Below are 11,749 nucleotides of genomic sequence, written 5' to 3'. Positions count from 1 at the left end.
AAGCGGAAAGTTGTCTGTGGTCACGGGATGAAATAATTCACGTAGAACGATCAAATTGAAATAGACTGCTATGAGAAGTGTTGTAGTTTTGTCAGGATGATGGATGAAGGCAGTTGCCAAGTGACCCTGCCAAAGGCACCTTAACATTTCACCCCGAGCTTTGGTGACAAGGTGTTGATGAGGTGCGAGCTTGCCTTGATAACATCAAGGTCAGTCTCCTCTTATCTGGATTAGAAATGGAAACGGGATGTTATTGGTGCACCCTGTGTCTCAGTTGTACACAACAAAACGTAGTATTCTGCATAAAGGCGTCACACAAGCGAGTATACAGGAAACAAGCGACCTCACTTGAACCGTGAAGTCCAGGAGCAGCAGGTCAAGTTATTTCTCAGTAACGTGGAAGAGAAGACAATGCAACTCGTAGGACACGACAATAAGCGCCGAGCGCCGACGTTACCCCCTCAAATACATGTGGGAAAGTGAGATACTGTAATTGTTTGTCCCGTTGTTTGTTAATGGGCTCTACTTCTGGGCGAGTAATCACTGTGTACGTACACACCATGATAACAGAATTTCTGGGAGTTTGTTTAGGTGGCTAATTATATAATTATACAGCTGCTACTGCACATGCGCTGTCCTTGTTTCTATGCCGTCTTCTGCTGCCTTGATTCTACTTTACTGTTCCTCTTCGCTCTCTCTTGACAGTTGGATGGCATCAACTACTAAACCGACTCCATTTAACACAAAAGTTACAGCAAGAGATGAGGAGCGGTGTGAGCTCGAGGGACGTTTAGGAATCGGGTAACAAGGACGCAGGAAGGAGGTTGGATCGCCTCTTGACTCAGTGCTGTTCTCCACGCTGCTGCTCCTTTTCTTCATTTCTTTTTAATTTGACGTATTTATCTCAGCGTTATTTGTTTCTCTGAGGGGCGGTGAACCTTTTGGGCTGACCCGGCTGCCAATGGCACGGCAGCGATTGTTAAAAGCCATAGCAATGGATGTGCGTTTGTGACGATGTGTGTGTGTGTGTGTGAGGGAAGAAGAGGAGGAGAGAGCAAACGAAAGGGTGGGTAGGTGCAATGAGAAGATGGGAGGGGGCATGTACTTGGGAGGGTGAATGCGAGGGAGGCAGAGAGAGAGAGAGAGAGAGACGGAGTGGGAGACGAAGCGGCTCGCTTCATTCCGCTGCTTCCTCAGCATCCGTTTCGTGAGCTCTTCTTCTGGAAAGGAGAGAGAGAACTGGAGGAGGAAAAGCCTGAAAAAATCCACTGAAGAGGGAGGATATCGAGGAAAATAACATATAATCAGGGCTCATTGGAATCCACCACCCGCTCTCACTGCTTTGGCAGAGCTGTCTGAAAGTTTCCGTCCAGGGGGGGGTGGACGCCCTCCCCTCGTTTTGGGGATGAACAGCGGATGCTGAATTTCATTCCAGAAGGCAGAAGGAGAGCTGTGAATACCGGCTGGATTCACTTGCAGCGGAGCTGCTAGTGCGCACCAGAAGAGATCCTACAGTGCTTCTGTCTCTCACACACGCATTTTCCTGCAGACTACATATCATTATTTCACTGTGTCAAGGTGGAATATCAGAGGGGGGTGGGGGGGCAGGCTACCTGGAAGAAAATCCTCTGAGCCAGGGAAGTAAAGGAGAACGGATTATGTGGAAAAATCAATGAAGGTCATGCTGTTGAAAAGAGTAAGTTCTCGTCAGAAAAGGCTGTGAATCGGGCTGAGATTCTGAGAGACTTGGAGGATCCTCTTAGCATTTTGGTCTCCTCTGTGGAGCAGCAACGGGCTCCAGACCCCTCCTTGTGGACTATAGGGTTCTGGATACTATTTTCAAGGTAAGGACGTATCTACGGGCTCTTGTATATTAATAGAACCCCCCAAGTTTTTAGAAAAGGGAAGATTAGAGAGACAAAATGGGAGAGATAAAGGGAGGCGGACGAGGTGTGAGTCCCTCCGCATTCAGCTTTACAGAACGTGCAAAGTTAAGATAAATGTCCTATTGCTTAGAGAAGAATGTACCTCTGTATTTTCAAATTTATGCAGCTGTGTTTGCTTAGGATATGCCTGTCCGCAAAGCAATCCATCTCCCAGCTTCTTTCCTTCGTGGTGGTTATCACCGGGGGAGGCTGCTCAAGGAAAGGGCATAATTGCGTTGGCTGTTTGTCTTCGCCTTTGCAACAGCAAGTATCTGTGAGCCAAGGGAATCGCTTGAGTACCGTGGCCACATTGTATTCATTCTGAAGGTTCCTTACTGTGCTTTATCTCACCATCTCAACCACCCTACCTCCACCTGCACCTTGCATGCATAAGCAAGTTTGTCGGAGCAAATGATCTCTTTCCATATCTCTTTGGCGCTCGGGTTCTTCTTGCTCTTCTCTTCTGGGAAAGTGATGGTACAACCATTGTTGATTGAAACTACAATGGTTTTAGGCAATATTGAACAGATTAAAACGGACCATTGAGTGTATACTATAGTGCTCCTTTTTGGGAAGAGGGATGTGGGAGCCTTCTTGAACAATACCAAACAATTGCAAGGCTACCTCTTTTTATGAAGCAACACTTGAAATGTTCATGGTTGCATGGACGTCCTGTTGGTCCCCTGAAATGTTTTAAATAATTGAAAAAGGCTGTCAAAGCTAATCTTTGGCCTAGACAGCTGATTATGATTCCAACGCCTTATGTGACATGCAAAACAGTCATCATTAAATGCCTCGGAAAAGACACGTCTCTCCTCTTGCAAAGCATCCACTGGGGGGAAGTGGAGCCTGATGGGAAGTTGATGACAGGTGCTGTGTCTCCTGCATTTGAGGAGGAAATTAGTCCATAATGTCCACGTGAGAAATCTACCCAAGTATCTTAAGCTTGTTTTTGATTAAATATTTATTACAGGATAAGATATTGAAATCATTGAGAGTAAACGTGTCATGAAAGATGAGCACGGGCTCAGAAGGGGGCGGAGTGTTCTTTCTCCTGCAAGATGGTCTGACTACTCTGCTTGTGCAGCGTAAAGATATAAATACAAAGAGGCCCAGGTTGTCCAATCAGGAAGACATCGTGGACACCGATGTTGGAATAATGCACGCTTTCACGTAATCTTAGTCGTACATATGACTAAACTAAATCTGTCATATTTGACAGAGCATATAGAAGATAAAGAAATGAATAGATCGCACATCTGGGCCACTAACTGCAAACACTGTCACCACAGTGTATTCAGCTACAACATAGAAAAAGCTCGCAAAGTTCATGTGAGAGATTAATTTTCACCCCCCGTCATCGTTGACTGGCTTCTGGTGCCACAAAAGGTTCCCCTGCACGTGTAGCCTGAGTGAAAGAAGCTACTGTGCACTTTCCTTTTCTATCTATACCAGCTTTAACATTCAAGAGGCGTACTGTGTTTAATCGCTCCCCTCCTGAAAGAGATGCAAACGTATTATCTGCTCTGCCTGCAGGATTCATTTCATCTAATGAGCTATGTACTATGTGTATGCATATTGTGCACATACATGTGTGAGAGAGCGTGCAAGAGGAGAGAGAGTTTATTTTTTTCTTCTGTGGTATCTGCGTGGGTGTGTATTTGTTCAGAGCTCTGTGGTTCATCCCTTTTGATGTTTTATTGAGTGTTAACCATGGTAGGACTGACGCATTGCCTCTGAAATGGAGAAGCATAAAGGAAAGCAATGAGGCCGACCTCGCCGTTCCTTGTACTTCCTTTAACTGTGAATTAGCGATGCTGTGTCTGCCTCTTTACGCCCGTTGGATTTGGTAAACGGTTTGGTTCTGGCACCGTACGTGTGCATTGTGCGAATCTGCGTCTGCATGTAAGCAAACAGGCAGTGTGTGCACTCTGTGTGTGTGTGCTCAGGTGAGTGTCTCTATGTGCAAAAAGAAAACCTGTGTTAAAGGGGATTTACAGCATGGGGACTGTTTTCTTTTTCCCGTTTCGGATGTGGACGAGGAGTCAGAGACGAGGCCCTCCATTTTTTTGTGATATAATGCATCCACCCAATCGTAGGATTGGCAGAGCGGAGAGAAGCAGTCCTTTCATGACCTGTGGTTATTCAGTGCCATTGACTGTTCCTTGGCCAAAATCAGAGGCAACAATGCGGGGGGTTTGATTCAGAGTTTGAACCAGTATGCATGCACTTCAGTAGGCAGCTGCAATCTGACAGACGCCTTCATGAATGGTAATAAATCATCTGTAGCGGTTTGTGGCTTTCTGGTTTGGTAGCAGCAAAATTGCAAATCAGACCACATATCGTAATATACAGGTTTTTAGTATTAGTATGAGACTCATTGTACAGATTTGGTGAATATCACGAATTGGAATAGCCTTGGTCAATATGGTTTAGCCTTAAACGAGGAGTAAAATGTTGTTACAAGATGAAAGCATGTGGAATGAAGTGTTGTTAAGGAATCGGTTGTGCTATATCCGTAGCATGGATGTAAATTAAGATATCCACAATGATTTATGAATACAGGTTAAACCCCGAGTGAGAGAGCAGATGTAAAGAGAGCTCTGTTGAAAACAAGGCCTCTACCCACAAGCAACTATGCATATATTTAGCCTGTCCATTGAGGACATGGAAGAAAAATCAATGATCACAGACTGAAACACGTGGTGTCAAATTCACGTTTTCTTTCTCTCCTCTTTGACCTTTGGATACAGTTGGGAATGCGTTTTGTAAATATCCGATTCTAACTTCGTCAATGAGAGACCGACAGATGTCAATGAAACAAGGCAGATTTATTATTATGTATTATTTTTAGGGGTGTCAACATAAAAACGTTAATCTATGCGATTAATGTGGCAGAGATTAATGCAACAAAATATTTTAACGTAGTTACATCTTTGTCTACTTGACTCCGGAAACGAAACGGCCGCTAGCTGCAGTTCAGCTAGCTGCAGTTTAGCTAGCTTTCATTGAAGAAAGCAAGACGGTAGCTCAAGATGGAGAGAGCTTTTTGCATTGGAAGTGGAACAAGCAGAGGCGCGACATGCAGCGGAGAGCTGCACAGAGGAATTACTCCACGTGTCAAACAGAAGTGAGTGGAAAACGGACCACTTTACCCACCGCTAGTCTAAGCTAGCTGCTAGGCTAAGCTAGCTGGAATAGTTGCTAGGTCAACACGTTCCACCAGTTGGAATTCTACCTCCAAGATGTCAGGGTGGGTGGAAGGGGGGACTCAAACGCAGACGTCAAAAGCAAAAGGACTTTAATAGTCATAAACTGCAACGCAAAAAAGGCCAAGGGGCAAAAACGCATACAGGTACCGGGAAAAAAAGGCTGGCAGGAACTAGAGACATCCAGGACGATAGACAATGACGCAACAAGTGGCACAAGAGACACACTGCTTAAATACACTAGGGAGGTGCAGGTGATTGCACACAGGTGGAACGATCACACAATCACAGGGGATGACGGGACAAGGCAGGAAGTGACGTTACCCGGGGACACGAGTGGCAGAAAACTACAAAATAAGACAGGACGTGAAGCACACCGTGACAAAAGATGATCAAATGTGTGTATTTTGTGTTTAAAATAATATGAACAATTAAACAACAGTGTCTAAAATACACATTTTATAAACTGACTCGTAATTACTTGTAAGATTTAGTCTTTAGAAGAAAACAAACATTCATTAAAAACAACAACATGTAACAACAACGACAACATTCATTGCCATTGATCGAGATTAATGAATTTCAAAATGTGCAATTTAGTTCATTTTTAATCTATTGACAGCCCTAATTACTCTTATTATTGTTTCATATCATTTGTTGGCTAAAATGTGACTTGATAGTTGTCGCACACAACACAACGCACGTCGGACTAGCGATCATGAGCCATGCTTCTGCAGCCTGTACGGCGCCTGCTGGTCGAGGCAAACAGAAGACCTTATTCTAAATAGAGGTCTGGTCAATCGAGACTAAGCCGTGAACGGACGCCAGCCCCTTTGAATCCCCGATGAGGCGAAACGCGATATGCCCTAACAGCTGGCTCGTTTTACGGAGTGTGCCTACTCATCATGGTCGAAGAAGGGGGGAAATAATCCCCGTTTGAGTAGTGCTCGCTTCACGGGAAAGAAAAAGAGGACAACATTGGATGAAGCTTGTTTAAAAGCTCAAAAAAAAAGATGGTCTTGGAAAAGACCTCTGGATAAACTCCATAATTGCATGAATTGCTGGAATACATTTTCTAATGATCAAGAAATGAAACACAAATGATTTTGACGTCTGACTCTGTGTGCTAAGTGACTATCGGTGTCGGCAGAGACCTTTTGCCACACGGTAACAGGAAGAGGCCCTACGGATCTACGGCTTCCCTTGACAGTGACCTTGCTGTCTCTGCAAGTTGACCTTCCTGGCGAGCTGCCGAGGGCGCGTCCCACCTCCTTTTTGGAGAAGGCCCTTTTTCTGCGTGTCGACAAGTAGCATTAGGAAGGGTCGTAGCTGGCAAAGAACAGAGGGCAGAGGGTGTCGCGCTACTTGTCAGCTGAGGGAGAACACGAGGAAAGCAGAAGACAAATGCGTGGGAAACGAAGAGATCAAATATCATCAAACGGTGTCAACAGCTCAAACGAAGAAACCGTCATGTTACAACCTCGTCTTCCCCTAAACCGCGGACTAATTTAGCTCAGAGGATAGAACACATCCTTCAAAGTGCCTGGGTGTTTCTTGACTGTGATTGGACGCACTAGGGAACGTTGCTGTTTTTATTACATCAATAACAGAAGATAAAATCAATAGTCTTTAATAATGAAGGCCTAACAAGAGAGCATGAAAAGGACAGAGTTTGCTTCCCTGTCGGCTGATTCAATTATAAACCCAGAGAGAATCAGGGACTTGAGGTCACAAAATGCCTCCTGAAATAATAGTGATATGAATGTGGCTTTTTCAAGTGCAAAATAATGTATACGGTATTTCAGCACCACAAACGCAGGGTCTGACAAGACAACTAAGAAACTACAAATAATATAGCTTAAAGTATTCCTGTGTGGCCACGGTTGATGCTGTTCTTCATGTTGACTCACTGGCTTATTTCCATCAGCCGATATGTAAATACGCTCATTGTTAGTCTGTTGTGTAAACCGAGGAGTGCAGTTCTTATGTGACGTGTTCAATGACATCCTCGGCCATGATGTTTGATTCCGTGTGTAATTGGACGTTGTGTCTAATGTGCCCTTTATTCTTGTAAATCAACCAGTGTTCATGAAGGCAAACACAGCCATGCCACTTATGCACCATTACTGACCGGTCCTGCTTTTTTTTTACTTTCTTCTAAGCCAATTAAGGGTTATTAAATATTCACACAGTAGAATAACCTGCCTCTACCCTAATAGCATGGGACGATTGATATTAGTGCTCTTTCAGTAGAGCCAATGTTGGAGCCATCCATTTAGTATTTTGCCTCCATCAGCTACTTTACGGTGTCCTCAAAGCGACTTTGCCACCTCTGTCCTTTCCTACACCCTCAGTTTTCAGCGGTAAAGCGTGGTTGTGTGGAGTTGTGTTCTTTAGATAATAGCATAAATGCTGTGATTCTGCTGTCCAGACGATTGGCTATGCACATACAGCAATACAGCATCGCAGATAATGCTTCACAGGTAGATCCAGTGTTTTCATGGTAAGACTCGTAGTCAGTACACCCAATACCCCCTGTGTCTCTAAGGACACTATGGATTCTCAAAAAGCACTCTTACATCGAGCAAGCTCCCTGAACCCCGCTCGTACCAGACTATCAAAGGCTCTCAACGTGCCACTTGGCCTGGGCCGGTTAGTGCAGGTCATGGATCCTGGCCTCCTCTGGGCTAGCAGCTGATACGGACCAGTACAGCGTGGATGTTTGTTAGTTGCTTATGTTTAAGGAGTCTGTTAGGGAGGAGCAAGAACACCTACACTTCTTAAAACCCCACTAGGTGCAAGTGTTGTGGGCATAAAGTGGCTCATCTCGCCGGCGTTGTGATGGATCCAAAGCAACTCCTCTTATTAGCCGCCCTGTTGTATTGAGATGGTGACAGTTGGCTGCTTTCCAGTCGGCGCATCAAACCCCATCGCACAACCGCAACGCTCCTGGATACATTAGTCACCTCCTGCTCTATTTCAGGCTGTTGAACTGCCAATAAATGCGGGGGAAGGGCTTTGAATCCGTGTTGCCCTTTTAATTCATTGCGTGCCTCTTCCTCATATTCGTATAATCTGTGATAGCTGTCAGTCGGGTGAGAGACTCATTAGTTGTTCATGCCGTTGCTCCTGGGCTGAGTAGCATACTGAATAGATAAGAACTCTCGCTCTCTCTTTATCGCCTCGGCTCTCTCCTCTCCTCTGCTTTGTCTGCCCAGCATGCTACTGGAGGTTCGACTTTGAGAGGAAGCTCTCGACATTTTGGAGTCTTTCAGGGAGGCAATGGAGGTTCTGACAGCAGCAGGTAATCTTCTGCCCGCTGCGGTCTTACTTGTTTCTGCCTGTTGGTTACACGGGGAATCTGTCCGAGGATTCAGTGGCTGGAACCAATAAGGGTGATTGTATGTGTGTGTTTATGCGTTTTCTGGTTTATAGATAGCTGGTAGATGGAAAAGAGAGGAATTAAGCGAAAAAAACTGATAAAATATCAGGACCTTACTTAACTTAACATATGTCCCTATGAACCCTTTTGCAGAAGTAATACCGGGTTTAATATTGCACATATCACATTAACAAGTGGGAACACTTAATTCACATTGGTATATTAATTAACACACTTTTCCATTATTTAGTTATACTGAAAGTGAATGCAGTCGGTGATGGAAGTCCTAATATACCAAGGGTAGGTGACCCTTTCCTCACAGATGTGTGGTCCACAGTAAAGATCCCCGGTAAATGGCACATGCCAGCTGGATCACAAATGGGTCTATATATCCCACGTCTGAAGAGATGCAGGCTGTGTGATATGAATCACATCACATGCCTTGGTGAATAAAACTGTGGATGACAGCAACTGGCTCTCTCCTGCCACCCTTACAATGTGTGCAATGCATGTCAGAGATTGCACCCGTCCCCAGAAGTAGTCACCACGCGTAGTGCGAATTCAGCTCGCCTGCCACATTAGATATCGCGGGGCCGCCTTGCCCACTCCACTTTGATGAGCCGGGAATTAAACCTCCAAATTTAAACATTGACCTTTACTTCAAAGTATACAAGAGACACCGATGTTGTCGACATGTGTAATTCCTAGGCTTGGATGCCGACGTGGTCACTGTGAATTATAAATCAATGAGCATGTATTAGCGTGAAATCCCCAAGCACTGGGGGCTTTGCTTGAATGAATAGGAGGGAAACGGCGGCCCCTCAGGGGACGTCAGGCTGTCCAACTCTTGGTCTGCTGGTCGCAGCCTGGAGCTCATCCATACAGCTACACAGAGACACGGGGTTTCCTTCTCTCCGTTTGAACACGCTTTGATTAGCTATTTGAGAGAAAAAAGGCACTGTTGCACAATGTACATTGTTGAAAATAAACAGGATTTTACCAATATTTGTGAACTCCATGATTGTTTTATGTTATTCGTGATGCAGATAATATGCAGAAATAGGAAAGTGGCTGTTTAGCATTGACGATTTAGTCAATAAAGATTTTGTGTGCATGTGACCCACGCTTAGTGGATCTTAGCTGTCCGTGTTTGCCAACTTATTTAAGACTTGTGCGTACCCTCAAGGTATGCCACAACCCAACAAATGAAACATGAGTCATTCCGATTTTTGAAAACATACTAAGACGGGTTAGTCCAAAAGCCCTCAGCTAGAAGCGTTATTTACGTTATTCTACATGACTGCATCCGGAAGCCGGTTTAGCACGCTGTGCTACTTAAGCTCAGCTCTTTTCTTATAATTAGCAACTACAGATATAGATAAAATGCTAAAACAAAATCATCATGTTCAGTGTTTTATCTTTTGTAATTTATATGAATACACAGAAAAGGCACGAGCAAGTAAACATTCCATGTGAGGAAAACTCAGAGGCAGATTGCAGACGATGATTGCACAATTATTTATTTGCCCTGCAGGATGAAACAACTTCAACAGCTTACTGCCGGGTAATAGTGTTTGCTTTCTGTGCCCATAGTGCTGATGACGAGGCAACTTGTACCCAATGAAGCCGAAGAGTACATTATCTTGACAATTACTGTTCTGTTAGGAGATGAAAGCTTCGTACCACACTGTTTTGTGCAGCCTGTCTCTTGTCCCCCGGTTCCCTCCGTCCCGGTGCAACACACATCTCCTTCCATTACCGCTTTTGACTCGCTGCATTCAACTGTCGGGAGGAAAGAAAAAAGTGCATAAATAATGTATTCCTTGGGTGTATCCTCTCCCAGATCAATGGCAATACAAAGACCATCTACAAAGATGGTCGGCTCAAGGCCGTATTTGATCACTTCCACTGCGCACATCACGGTTCCCCTTCTTTCTTTTTTTCAGCCCTCTGAGACTCAATTATTTCCAAGTGTTTGTAAGCTATTGTTGAAAGAACAAGAAGTGCATATTTAAAGTTGGTGAGGGAGGGAAAAATCTTTGATGAGACATGAAAACAGCAGATGGATGTTAACAGTGAACTGTTATACGGAGGGGGGAGAGGAGAAGAGGGATGTGATGCTGCGTCCTATTCCTCGTGGGGACAGAAGTCGAATGCATGGGGGGGGGGCGAGCCGCTGCAGTGTTCACACAGTACGACATAGAGAAAGGACAAATTACAAAGCTCTCCATCATTTCAAAGCAACTGACGGAGCAGGTCCCTCATTCCTCGGTGATGTTCCACTTTCAGGAAGGGAGTCAGAAACTTCCAAAGGATGCCGAGGATATTTAACCTCATGGAAATAGAGCATTGTGGTGCGAGCAACAAGTTACGGCACAGACTCATCTCCTCTAATGCCCCGTGATGGTTCCCGCCTACACCAGATGGCTGGGCTCAGAGCCATGACATACAGTCATTATTAATTTATTTATTTCTACAATGCCAAGTCTTCGCTCTTTCAGCGAGACGTGACGTTACATCCGATTGGCGCCGTATCACCACTCCGGCTGTGCCGCGGATAATGAGTGTTTCTGCGAAGGGCAAGGCACGCGCTTTAATTAGATCAAAGGTCTTCTCCCTGCGTGCAGCGAGCGGCGGACAGAAGGCCCGCTGCATCATGGGTAGTGCCATGCCTGCTTGCCTACTTGGAGGTCAGACCGCTGGTAATGACGATTTCTGGACCATGTGAAGTTTCCCAGTGAGCTCATCTTGGTTTCATCCGACAATATTTACAGGATTAGAAGTCGGCTGGTATTCCAAATGTTTGTCATTGCTCTTTTGCTGGGAACTGCACACTGCTTCGATTAGTACTATGGAAACAGATATTGATGTTATAATGGATGATATAAACTGTGTTCACATTAAAAACATTCAAATCAATGGAGATGAGAAATCAAGCCTGTTTATCCGGATAAACTGATACGGGATTAAAGTATGAAGCACCTTTCTTCAGTTCACAGTTCATTTGAAATCTACAAAAGGTATTTAAAAGATTGTAGAAGTGAAATAATGTTGCATTATGGATGGAAATGGTAAATTATGTAGAAAAACGTGGTGATTTAAAAGTGTCAAAACGATATGATGAGAGCAGTGGAGAATCTGAGAGAACTTATTCTTTTAATCACTTTGGTTTGTTATCTGCTCAATATGACATAATGATCCGTTCCCTTATTGCTAATGTGGCGCGGGTCGCC

At 44.6% G+C, this 11,749-nt stretch overlaps 1 protein-coding gene across 1 annotated transcript in view; it reads left to right on the top strand.

Annotated features, from left to right (window-relative positions):
- The first annotated feature begins 1,157 nt into the window (after positions 1 to 1,157).
- lingo2 (leucine rich repeat and Ig domain containing 2) overlaps positions 1,158 to 11,749 on the top strand; it is a 137,914-nt gene continuing 127,322 nt past the window's right edge. The window contains exon 1 of the mRNA XM_040174578.2: positions 1,158 to 1,844. The gene's annotated coding sequence lies outside the window, so the exon portion shown is untranslated. The remainder of the gene's footprint in view (positions 1,845 to 11,749) is intronic.

The sequence above is a fragment of the Gasterosteus aculeatus genome, chromosome 4 (genome assembly GCF_964276395.1).
Source record: "Gasterosteus aculeatus chromosome 4, fGasAcu3.hap1.1, whole genome shotgun sequence".
NCBI classification, from domain to species: Eukaryota; Metazoa; Chordata; class Actinopteri; order Perciformes; family Gasterosteidae; genus Gasterosteus; species Gasterosteus aculeatus.
Note: the sequence above shows the minus strand (reverse complement) of the source record. Positions and strands in the feature narration are given on the sequence as shown.